This window comes from Macrosteles quadrilineatus, unplaced genomic scaffold (genome assembly GCF_028750875.1).
Source record: "Macrosteles quadrilineatus isolate MER2022 unplaced genomic scaffold, UCM_ALF_1.0 Scaffold_6__1_contigs__length_79288215, whole genome shotgun sequence".
Taxonomy (NCBI): domain Eukaryota; kingdom Metazoa; phylum Arthropoda; class Insecta; order Hemiptera; family Cicadellidae; genus Macrosteles; species Macrosteles quadrilineatus.
In genome coordinates, this window is record NW_026542599.1 from 62,924,030 (window position 1) to 62,936,671 (window position 12,642).

At 38.5% G+C, this 12,642-nt stretch overlaps 1 protein-coding gene across 1 annotated transcript in view; it reads left to right on the forward strand.

The window, feature by feature from the left end:
* LOC128997175 (ras-related protein Rab-23-like) overlaps nucleotides 1-12,642 on the forward strand; it is a 66,750-nt gene that overhangs the window by 15,620 nt on the left and 38,488 nt on the right. The gene's annotated exons all lie outside the window — the stretch shown is intronic.

The window sequence follows — 12,642 nt, forward strand, 5'->3', positions numbered from 1 at the left end:
AACAGCTTTACAAACACTTTGAGCTAGGTTTATAGAGTAGCGGTATCCACGCAGCTCAAATCATTGGCGATTGGCAAGATTTTAACCTGGGACATAGGAGACGCAAGCCCCGCGCTCTACCTACAGTATTAGAAGTACCTCTACCTCCAAGTGTTACAGCAGTAGACTCGCTCTTGCTAAAAACGTTTGAGAGGATATATGTAATATAGGAGATATTACATATATTCACGATGTTTACAAGGGAGATGTGGTTGGCCGAAATTAAGTACTCGTTCACGCTTGGAAATACTTGAATACTTACTTACTTGAATACTTGTAGTTTCCGTCCGTAGTCCAGGGCAGGAATTGGACAGGTCAATAGGTATACAGTAATAGGCTAATAATAAAAAATAACTTATAATAAAATCACATCCTAGGCCAAAGGGCTCTGTTTTTTAAATTTAGAAAATCTTCCACATCATAAAAACCATTTTTTGTCAGGAAAGACTTGGTTTCTGTTTTGAATTTTGAGAGTTTTTGAATGTTTTGAAGTTGTTTTGGCAGTGCTTGGAAAAGTTTTAAACCGGAATAGTGAGGTTTTTGTTCAAACAATTTTAGTCTGTGTTGTTGAGCATGAGTTCCTTTGTTTCTAGTGTTGTATTTGTGATCTATGAAATGAGGTTGAATGTGTTGTGATTTTATGTATACTACTGCTTCGTAGATGAATATGCATGGGACAGTTAAGAGTCCAAGCTGGATGAATGCATCTCTGCAGCTGGCATCTGGTGGCATGCCTAGGATGGTTCTTATTGCTTTTTTTGCCAGACAAAAACTGTTTCCAAATTCTTTTTGGTGGAAGAACCCCACAAAATGATGGAATATGAAATGTACTGCTCGAACTGTCCGTGATAGACGAGCCTGGACAGATCATCGCTGCCGTATGACCTCATCCTACGTAGAATGAATAGTCCTCGAGCAAGCGATCTCTCTAATCCATAAATGTGCTCGCCCCATCCGAGTCTATCATCCAGCCTCACCCCTAAGAAGTCAGCCGTTTTTGATTGTTCAATTTGGTTCTCTCCTATAAATAGGTTCGGAGTCCTATTATTTTTGGAATTTTGCTTTTGTGCTGTTTGAAAACACAAATAGTTCGTTTTCTGAGAATTTAAACTGAGTTTGTTTGCTTCAAAAAATTTAGAAAGATCTGAAATTTTTTCATTTGCTTCGCCCTCCAGAGTCTCAACATCCTTACCCTTCATGACCAATGTTGTATCATCGGCAAAGAGGTAGACATCAGACTCTGGAATCGCGTTGGTGATGTCATTAATGTAAACCAAGAATAGGAGAGGCCCCAAGACGGATCCTTGCGGAACTCCGCTTGTGATTTTTTGAGGAGTCGACATGACATTTTTAATTTTGTGATTTGATTTTCCTCTAATTTCAGTAATTTGGTGTCGGTTTGTCATGTACGACTCAATCCATTTGAAAACAATTCCGGAGATGCCAATTGAAGCCAATTTTTCCAAAAGAATGATATGATCGACACAGTCGAATGCTTTTGACAAGTCGGCGAAGCAACCCACCACTGTCTCCCCAGCCTCAACCGCATCGATACAATCATTAACAAAATCAATGAGAGCCAATTTTGTGGATCTGTTTTTTCTGAAACCATACTGTCTATTACAGACAATATTGTTCACTTCAATGAATTCAGTAAGTTGCTCCGAAACAACTTTTTCGATTAATTTTGAGACTGACAGAAGAAGCGAGACTGGACGATAGTTGCCCGGATCGGTTCTGTCCGCCTTTTTGAAAAGAGGTTTGACTTTAGCTACTTTGCAGTTTTCGGGGAAAAACCCAGTTTTTAAGGAAAAATTTATTATGTGAGTCAACGGCAGTAAAATCTCAGATTTGCAAAATTTCAGTGTGTGCATGCTGATTTCATCGATTCCGCTAGATTTTTTAGATTCCATTTTGGAGATGATATCATCCAGTTTTTGAGGTGTGATCTGAGAAAAATCGGTCATTTTGCAGTCTGTATTATCATTGCTAGGAAAACCTGAAAATTGGAAGCCTAGGTGGTTGCCATTTACAAGATTTGATACGTTTGCAAAATATGTGTTAAATGTTTCTGCGACTTGGCAAGGATCCTCTATGGTTCTGTCATTTATTTTCAAGCTTATATTGGTGCTATTATCTTTCTTTTGTGTTCTTAAGCTATTAATAACATTCCAAGAGGCCTTTGATTTATTTCTTGATGTGGTTATACTCTCTTGAGCCCAATTTAACTTTCCTATTTGGATTTTTCTCCTATAATTGTCTTTAAGTTCAATGTATTTTTTCTTATCATGGGCTGATTTTGTGAGCTTCCATATTGAGTATTGCTGGAACATATCCTCCTTTGACCTTTGAATGTCCGCTGTCATCCATTTGGACCTTTTCATATTTCCTGTTTTTATTTTATTTTTAACTAATGGACAGCTAATATCAAAGTGATACTTTAACGTGTCAATAAAGCTATTATACATCTCGTTGACATCATTTGCCACGTACACAGAATTCCAGTTTTCATATTTAAGTCTAAATTTTAATTCTCTAAGATTTTCTGTGGTTATGTTTCTCTTTTCTATCGAGGTTTGATTTTTATAGTTTTTTGATTTTTATAGTTTGATTTTTAATCGGAGAATCATTCGCCGGACCGCTTTGACGAACAATATTCCTAGTTCCTCTTCTGAGGTTCTTCCTTTTCATTACAAACGTACACTAGTAGCGTCCAAGCGGGAGGGAGTCTACGATATACTGGTTCAGTAAATGACGATCGAATTGTTGTTTCTATGAAATAGAAACAACCGTATTCCAGAAGAGTTATAGAGCTGGGTTATAATTGAATTTTATTCTCTCTTCAAAGTTGATTGAATCCCCAAGGGGCCTGAAAAACGTTTGTGGTGCATATAAGGAACATATTTTAATGCTCTGTTATATTGGAGAGCTATAAGACTCTAGCACAACAGTCGTATGTATTCTAGAACCCGATAGTCATTGCAATGCACTTAAAGATCCGCCAGTTGTTAAGGATACAATAGAGATTGGCCTCTGAGAGTATAATTGGGTTTATTTAAATTTATTTAGCTAGTCATCACATATCTACTTTAACATGTGTACCATTGTTTACCAATCCTTTGGTTTATGATCGGTAGAACTTATCTGCCAGCACGTACGTTTTTGTTTGATTTTGATCGAAACATGGGATACAACGCTTTCTTTTCTATTCCGCTACCACACTTGGCGTTTACTTTCGCACTTCGACATCGCCGCGAGTATAGCAACCACAGTTTTAACCGCAATTTGTAAACATTCCGAGCAATGTGGAACGTCTCCGTAGTCGTCAAGACCGGCTCAGGACGTGAGAAGAAACGTGATTCAATTCGTGACCGCAGTTTTGTGAAAGCACTTCCACATGATTGCGTTATTTATTGAACAATGCCTCGGGATGGAAATAAATCAGCTGGTCTCCGGTCAGCTGTTGGGTCATTTTGGCGGGAGTCTATGGAACTTATCGCGCGAATCTAGTCGTTAACCGAAATGTTAGGAATGTTGTAATTAGTTCTTTGTTCTAGCATCGTGTTTAGATAAGTTAGTTGTGTTCCCACGTGTTGGGAAGTTTTGTGTAACGATTGTATCGTGTTCGATTGTTTATATTTTATACTGTAGAATAGTGGTGGGAAACAGTGATTGGAAATGAATTATCGTCTTTATCTAAGTGAGAAGAAATCCAAACCTGACACAGGATGGACTAAATGTAAAGATCCAATCAAAGTGAAATTTGAGGTAAGAAAAGTTAAAAATTACCTCAGACTAAGAGTATACTCGTTCAAAGAGCTAACGAGATATCTTTCAGGTTTCGATTTGAACTATTTTGGTCCTAGCTGATTTAAAAACACTATTTTCTTTCAAACATTAATTGCACACATGAGAGCTAATTCATTTTTTAAGCACCAAAATATACGTGTGGCACTTTATTAAAAGATACGTTAACGTAATATAACTTTACAGTGATGAATTCCTAGTTACGGCAGAAATGCAGTTAAGAAAAAAAAACATTTATCCTCCTCAAGGTATTCAAAATATTTTCAACAGTTCTAATTCCGATAGGCATATGTTAAATTTTAATGAAATGTATCATACATCGGAAAAGGGATGCACTCTGTATGTATGGTTCTGTTTTTATTTATAGTCCAGGGTTATTTTCTGAAGTGAATATGTTTGGGCAGTATTCTTTTTTTTTGCTTAAGTTTCTATAGCATCTCTATTTGTTATCCTCAGCCACACTTCATAGTTCACCCAAAGATTTTATTCTTCGAACCTCAGTTGTATCCTGTATCCAGTATCGACTCTGACTATTGATACATGCGGCGTGGCGTGGGAGAGACAGAGAGAGAGGGAGAGAGAGAGAGATGTAATGACAGCCGAGGTATGAAGAGACACGAGACCGGTCCATAACCCAGTGACCCACATACAGATTAACTGGCTAAAACAGCTGTTTAATTGACGATTTCCCGCGACCGACACGGAGACACGACCGGTAGCTGGCTCTTCTGGACGTGATTGCTTTATAAATGTGACCCTCAACACTCTACAGCCACTGCCGCAGTTTGATTCTGATATTGTAGGCGGAGAAATGTGGTTACCTTGTATGGACAGAATTATGGGGTAACTCTTGGATCTAATGCTGGTCGAACCTCTCGGCAACAGAATATGTTTATTTGTAGTTTTGATGCATGAGCTTGAGTGTTGGGACGAACTAACAACGTTTCTAATGCTGAGGAAGGGGCACAACAGGACACTATTCCCCGGTTACTTTCTAAAAAACCTTCCCAGGCAGGAAGAATTGCAAGCTCAATGAAAAAAAAACAAAAAAACACATACTTGTACAGAGAAACGTGGTTGGTTCTTTTGAGGGTCGTTACATGTGTAAGTAAGCCCATACACAAGGTCAGCTACTCTGCGCTGTCAATAAATTAATCATGTGCAATGATACTTATCAAGTATACAGATTTTGTGTTGATAGGGTAGAATGATGATTCATAAGAGTTGATGTGTCATTTCGCCAAACGGAGCACTATCAAACAAATTGCTGCAACAAGAAACTCAAGGATATATTCAAGTATGACGCAACATAAAAGAGGGAATACCGTACCTTGACATTGACCTCTGGTAATCATGGCGTACATAGCGATAGCGTGGCGTGTGATGGACTCAGTCAATACTGACCCGTGGTCACGCTACGTGAGAGGTCGACAACACGAGGGTGAGGCTATCAACTACCCTCTGAGTGAGGCTACAAGCTACCTTTGAGTGAGGCTACAAGCTACCCTCTGAGTTAGGCTATCAACTACCCCTTGAATGAGGCTACAAACTACCCTCTGAGTGAGGCTACAAGCTACCCTCTGAGTTAGGCTATCTACTACCCCTTGAATGAGGCTACAAACTATCCTCTGAGTGAGGCTACAAGCTACCCTCTGAGTTAGGCTATCTACTACCCCTTGAATGAGGCTACAAACTATCCTCTGAGTGAGGCTACAAGCTACCCTCTGAGTTAGGCTATCTACTACCCCTTGAATGAGGCTACAAACTACCCTCTGAGTGAGGCTACAAGCTACCCTCTGAGTTAGGCTATCAACTACCCCTTGAATGAGGCTACAAACTACCCTCTGAGTGAGGCTACAAGCTACCCTCTGAGTTAGGCTATCTACTACCCCTTGAATGAGGCTACAAACTATCCTCTGAGTGAGGCTACAAGCTACCCTCTGAGTTAGGCTATCTACTACCCCTTGAATGAGGCTACAAACTATCCTCTGTGTGAGGCTACAAGCTACCCTCTGAGTTAGGCTATCTACTACCCCTTGAATGAGGCTACAAACTACCCTCTGAGTGAGGCTACAAGCTACCCTCTGAGTTAGGCTATCTACTACCCCTTGAATGAGGCTACAAACTACCCTCTGAGTGAGGCTACAAGCTACCCTCTGAGTTAGGCTATCTACTACCCCTTGAATGAGGCTACAAACTATCCTCTGAGTGAGGCTACAAGCTACCCTCTGAGTTAGGCTATTTATTTTATTTTACCTTCCAACGGTTAAGAACCAATTTACAATGTGTTTTATAGATGACTTAATCTAACTTAAACATATACATACAAAATAATTTTTGGCAATGACATGCAGTAAGTAAATACAATTTGATTTGAGCAGTATCGAAATAGACGTACACAAAGCAGAACTTTAAATAACAACCAATGAACAAGACAACAAATAAGAACAGTAGTGAAAAAATAAATGAACGACAAACAATAAATATATGAGTTTCAACAATAACAATAAATATAAGAGTTTTAAAATAACAATAATATATGAATTTCAACAATAATAGTAAATATAATTTCAACAATACAAAGAAAACAAGATTTGTAAGAAGAGAGAAACATTCTGGTATGAACAAAATAAAATAAGAGTAATTTTGGGTGGTAACTATGATGAGCGGTGGAAGTCAGCCAGTACCCTCTTCCGGATTGTTTTTTGGCTGTCTGTGAAGATGTCGAAAGTGGCACAGAACCCTATGGCTTCAGAACCATGTGGTCAGAAGAAGGCTATCAACTACCCCCTGAATGAGGCTACAAACTACCCTCTGAGTGAGGCTACAAGCTACCCCCTGAGTTAGGCTATCAACTACCCCCTGAGTGAGGCTCCCAACTACCCTTTTTTGAGATTATCATACTCTTTGACCTGGATGGTTTACATTTTGAGTGAGGCTATGTGAATTGTTGGAGTTATCCTATGACTTCATCTTTGTAAACACATTACATGGCTATTCACCATTCCTTGGTGAGGAAACCATCTACTTCTTTGGCAGGACTACCTACCAATTACTCCTCGAGTGAGGCTACATTCAGCTTTCACTGAGGGAGGCTATTCGTAGATTTAGAACTACCATTTTCTTTTTACATCTGTTGTACCTACGAGAATACAATACATTTGTTTATGTGATAAAATAGAAGTTCTCGAATAATTAACTGCTAATATTTGTACATAGTTCAGTTACCAATGTTGCTGACTATTCCAAGAGTATAATTACTTGCATTGATTGTCTCTGTGGTTCAGTGGCTACCGGGTTGGCCTACACCCTTCCTGTCGTTGACCAAATGGGGGGAGAAGCAACACTACTATAGCTGTAACGCGTTATAATTCAGTCATTTTGAGTTAGCCAAGAATGTGATTTATTTGTTTATATTTTAGTAATCAATTGATCAACCGATAATCATGAAACTGCTGCTATCAATAATTTAGCAGACTAATCTTAACACTGTTGAGGATAGATGATGAAAGACACGCCAATTGTATCGTTCGAGCCGGGACGTAAACTGCAAATTTATTGGAGCGTGCAGTCGGTAAGCCATGGTTTGCGATTAGGCAAGGACTGTCTGGTAATTTGGCTAGTCCTAATGATACGGCGGACACTTGCATTTACCTTAGTCATTGACGCTTTGGAATTGTCGACTGTAAACGTGAAAACTGTTGTTACCGCTCATCCATTCAAAACTCTCCCTTCTGTCATCTTCGCTTAAAATACGCACAGAAAAATCTAATATAATCCAAAAAAGTCTCATTGTGAAAGGTAGTTTCCTTCGGATTTTAATCAGCTAACTATTAATAACAATAGTTAATCAGCTATTATTGATTTAAGGTGTCCTGTGGTGAGATTGACGTGTTCGTTTAGTAGAGAGAGTGATTTCTTTATACTTCAGATTCGAATTTGTAGGTAGACATAACTCCAAGTTCATGATCTTCGTTGTCAAACTATCCAAACTGTTATAAATAACAAATAATTATTTCATCGACGATTCCCTGCATTAATATCTCCTTGACTTTTTATAAATTTCAGCTCTACTTAGTAGAAGATGTTTCTATTGACCAAATATGTTTAAGGATACCATCGATCTATATAAAAGTTTTAGTAAAAAAAATTCAAATTGGCTTGTTCATTTCAATCAAAAACACGATCGTAATTTACTTGTGCGAGTGAAATTAGAAAGTTATTTTACGAAAGTGAGAGGCGCAGATTTTCAGTAGGCTGGAAAATATTAATTGGCAGTAGTTTTCCTAACAAGGTGCGTTCGACGGAGGGAGAAATTATGCACGACTCTTTATTACTGGATTCAAGATGGCAATTATTGTATTTCTTTCGTGAACCGAGGTTCCTTCGAACTGACATTTCAGGAAAAGCTAACTTAGGCATATAACCTTATACAATGGTATTTGCACGGTTATTATGACTGATGTTATCCAATCCGATTTGTATGTAGATTCATTACTTTGTATCAAGTTTAAATATGGGGTTGCCGGGTTGCCACTGCAACAACTCGCTGCGTCGTATATTATTTTTTTATCTACTGGAAATCTAACATGGCTGTTCTTAATGTAACTTTTAAGTATCATAAATAACATATTGGTTTTTTTATTGATGTCTTTACGTAGAGGAGATGATACGGATTTTAATACTGATGACCTATTATTGTTTTCAAAACAGTTAAATATCTTAAAGCATAATTTTGAAACATGTTGATATAAATCGATTTATTATTTCAGTCAAGAAGTGTAATACTCGTGTGGGTGTAGTCGTAGGTTTATAAATTCTATTCATATCAGATTGATTCGAAAGCTAATCGGTTATTGCGATTTTTCCAAAGTATTTGGAGAATTTAAGTGTTGAAGTATTATAATATTATCTCATCGAAAAACTCTTGCCACAAATACTCGCCATGAAGACGTTCACTCGTGGCGGGCAGCAGTGAACAAGCGTGAAGGGATTGGGAAGGACTGAGGAGGTAGAAGGAGATAGTTGGTTAATTGGCGGAATGAGGAATGAGATAAGAGATAAGGTGTTGGCCTTGAGATGGTTCGGTGACCGCGGTCGACGTCAGTGCTTCTGGTAGCTCCAACTCTGGTGCTGGTACAAACGAGTGTAATGATAACTACTGTATGTGTCTGATTCATTCCACGGATTCCTCTTACTAAATCACTCGATTTCTCTTGATTCCTTTAGCTTAGAATTTTTGGTCTCCATGAAGTGCAACCTGGTAGAAACCTCGGTTCACTCTGAAGTTATCTCAAATTTCACTATCATTTTATAGTTGTTCTGCTCGTGCTTCGCCACGGGTCAAGAATACTTTAGAGAATAATGTGGGTTTCTAAATCTACTGAAAAAAATTTTATTCATGCTGAAGTCTTCCGGAATTGGTAATCAATTATAACCTGTAAAAAAACAGTTACACAAAACCACCATGGACTATATAGGAAAATCTCAATCGTACTTATTCCTTAATTTTCACATTTAAAATATTAAAGATGTATTCGCTAATAAGGTACTATAAGTGATAATATGCAATTAAAAGTGATCTACTGTACTTAAAACCGAAGTGTGTGAATCGACCGCCAATCTCACTTCAAGATTTTTCAAATCGACACAACTGCTGTTTTATTGTAAAATTACCTGATTTAAAATGCATATCGTATAGGCCTATAATCGGACGAAAGAAATAGATGGTCACGTGGTATTAGCTTACAAGATGATTTCCCTATTAAAACTGCTAGCATTTTTCCTTATGCGTGTAAACTAGCAGTTCTGAATTATATTCAGTTTTAATCGACTACTTGATTCCTGTACGTAGGACGGGCTAACAGCTAGTTTTACTTAATTTTGAGAAAATGATAAGCGGACAGTGGACGCATTGTGTGCCTTAGTTACAGGACAGGCCAGTATAAACCAGCTGTCAATTTAGCCAGGACCGAGGACCATTGTTCGGAAAACACGTGTTTTCAGAAGATCTAGCAATCATACCGAATGGTTTGTACACCTACATCTTTTTGTGGGAATTGGTTGTCTACGTTGCGGTACAGTATTAGGAGTTAAAAGCTAACCGAAGGGACCTTTATATGGCAAATTAAAAATTACCAATCGTCCGAATGCCGGAATGCGGAATGGGTTAACACGTGTACTGTGAATCTATACAAAACCAGTTATTGGGCGTTGTTGATAAAATATATTCACGTTTGAAAATTAAGTCATATTTAGTAAGTACTACAGTATTTAGTTGGGTGCCGACGGTACTTGGCACCGAAAATCGATAGTAGATTTTGCTCTGAAACCGGTATCGGTACAGAATTTGAAAATGTGGTACCAAAACATCAATCATGTTAACACTTATCGTTAACTGCCGTGTTCATCAAATATTGAATATGTATAAGCTTGTAATAGCTAAGATTTACGTTGAGGTGAGTGAACAGGAATCCAAATTCAGTGTTTGGTAGAAGTTTTATTCAAAGCAACGTGTAATTTGTTTGTGGATGAACGGACTATATATGATCCGCGAGGTCTGATTCGACATGTTTATTGCCTTGTAACTGGTCCAGATAGTAATTCGCTCTCCCAGTAACCTGTCACAATAAATTGCTGGCTACAGAAAGTTGATTGGACTATTACCAAAATATTTTAATCCATTAGGAGTTATGATGGGTTTTCCACTGTTAAAATTTGTAGAAGACAAATAGAGAGGTGTGGACAACTTTCAGTTACTTTCATTTTTGTGTTTAAAATGTCAGCTTAGCGTGTAGCTTGTGTTTATCTCTATAATATTGACAGTAGAGGTCGGAGGTCTACAAGGACGTTTGTAAGGTTATGATGGACCATCGTAGGCTCAATATGCATTGTATGACATGTGACAGATGTGTTTAAAATGTTAGGTTGGCGTGTCGCTTGTGTTTATCTCTACAATATTGACAGTAGAGGTCGGAGGTCTACAAGGACGTTTGTAAGGTTATGATGGACCATCGTAGGCTCAATATGCATTGTATGACATGTGACAGATGTGTTTAAAATGTTAGGTTGGCGTGTAGCTTGTGTTTATCTCTACAATATTGACAGTAGAGGTCGGAGGTCTACAAGGACGTTTGTAAGGTTATGATGGACCATCGTAGGCTCAATATGCATTGTATGACATGTGACAGATGTGTTTAAAATGTTAGGTTGGCGTGTCGCTTGTGTTTATCTCTACAATATTGACAGTAGAGGTCGGAGGTCTACAAGGACGTTTGTAAGGTTATGATGGACCATCGTAGGCTCAATATGCATTGTATGACATGTGACAGATGTGTTTAAAATGTCAGGTTGGCGTGTAGCTTGTGTTTATCTCTATAATATTGACAGTAGAGGTCGGAGGTCTACAAGGACGTTTGTAAGGTTATGATGGACCATCGTAGGCTCAATATGCATTGTATGACATGTGACAGATGTGTTTAAAATGTTAGGTTGGCGTGTCGCTTCTGTTTATCTCTATAATATTGACAGTAGAGGTCGGAGGTCTACAAGGACGTTTGTAAGGTTATGATGGACCATCGTAGGCTCAATATGCATTGTATGACATGTGACAGATGTGTTTAAAATGTCAGGTTGGCGTGTCGCTTGTGTTTATCTCTACAATATTGACAGTAGAGGTCGGAGGTCTACAAGGACGTTTGTAAGGTTATGAAGGACCACCGTAGGCTCAATATGCATTGTATGACATGTGACAGATGTGTTTAAAATGTCAGGTTGGCTTGTAGCTTGTGTTTATCTCTACAATATTGACAGTAGAGGTCGGAGGTCTACAAGGACGTTTGTAAGGTTATGATGGACCATCGTAGGCTCAATATGCATTGTATGACATGTGACAGATGTGTTTAAAATGTTAGGTTGGCGTGTCGCTTGTGTTTATCTCTACAATATTGACAGTAGAGGTCGGAGGTCTACAAGGACGTTTGTAAGGTTATGATGGACCACCGTAGGCTCAATATGCATTGTATGACATGTGACAGATGTGTTTAAAATGTTAGGTTGGCGTGTCGCTTCTGTTTATCTCTATAATATTGACAGTAGAGGTCGGAGGTCTACAAGGACGTTTGTAAGGTTATGATGGACCACCGTAGGCTCAATATGCATTGTATGACATGTGACAGATGTGTTTAAAATGTCAGGTTGGCGTGTAGCTTGTGTTTATCTCTACAATATTGACAGTAGAGGTCGGAGGTCTACAAGGACGTTTGTAAGGTTATGAAGGACCACCGTAGGCTCAATATGCATTGTATGACATGTGACAGATGTGTTTAAAATGTCAGGTTGGCGTGTAGCTTGTGTTTATCTCTACAATATTGACAGTAGAGGTCGGAGGTCTACAAGGACGTTTGTAAGGTTATGAAGGACCACCGTAGGCTCAATATGCATTGTATGACATGTGACAGATGTGTTTAAAATGTCAGGTTGGCGTGTCGCTTGTGTTTATCTCTACAATATTGACAGTAGAGGTCGGAGGTCTACAAGGACGTTTGTAAGGTTATGATGGACCATCGTAGGCTCAATATGCATTGTATGACATGTGACAGATGTGTTTAAAATGTCAGGTTGGCGTGTAGCTTGTGTTTATCTCTATAATATTGACAGTAGAGGTCGGAGGTCTACAAGGACGTTTGTAAGGTTATGATGGACCACCGTAGGCTCAATATGCATTGTATGACATGTGACAGATGTGTTTAAAATGTCAGGTTGGCGTGTAGCTTGTGTTTATCTCTATAATATTGA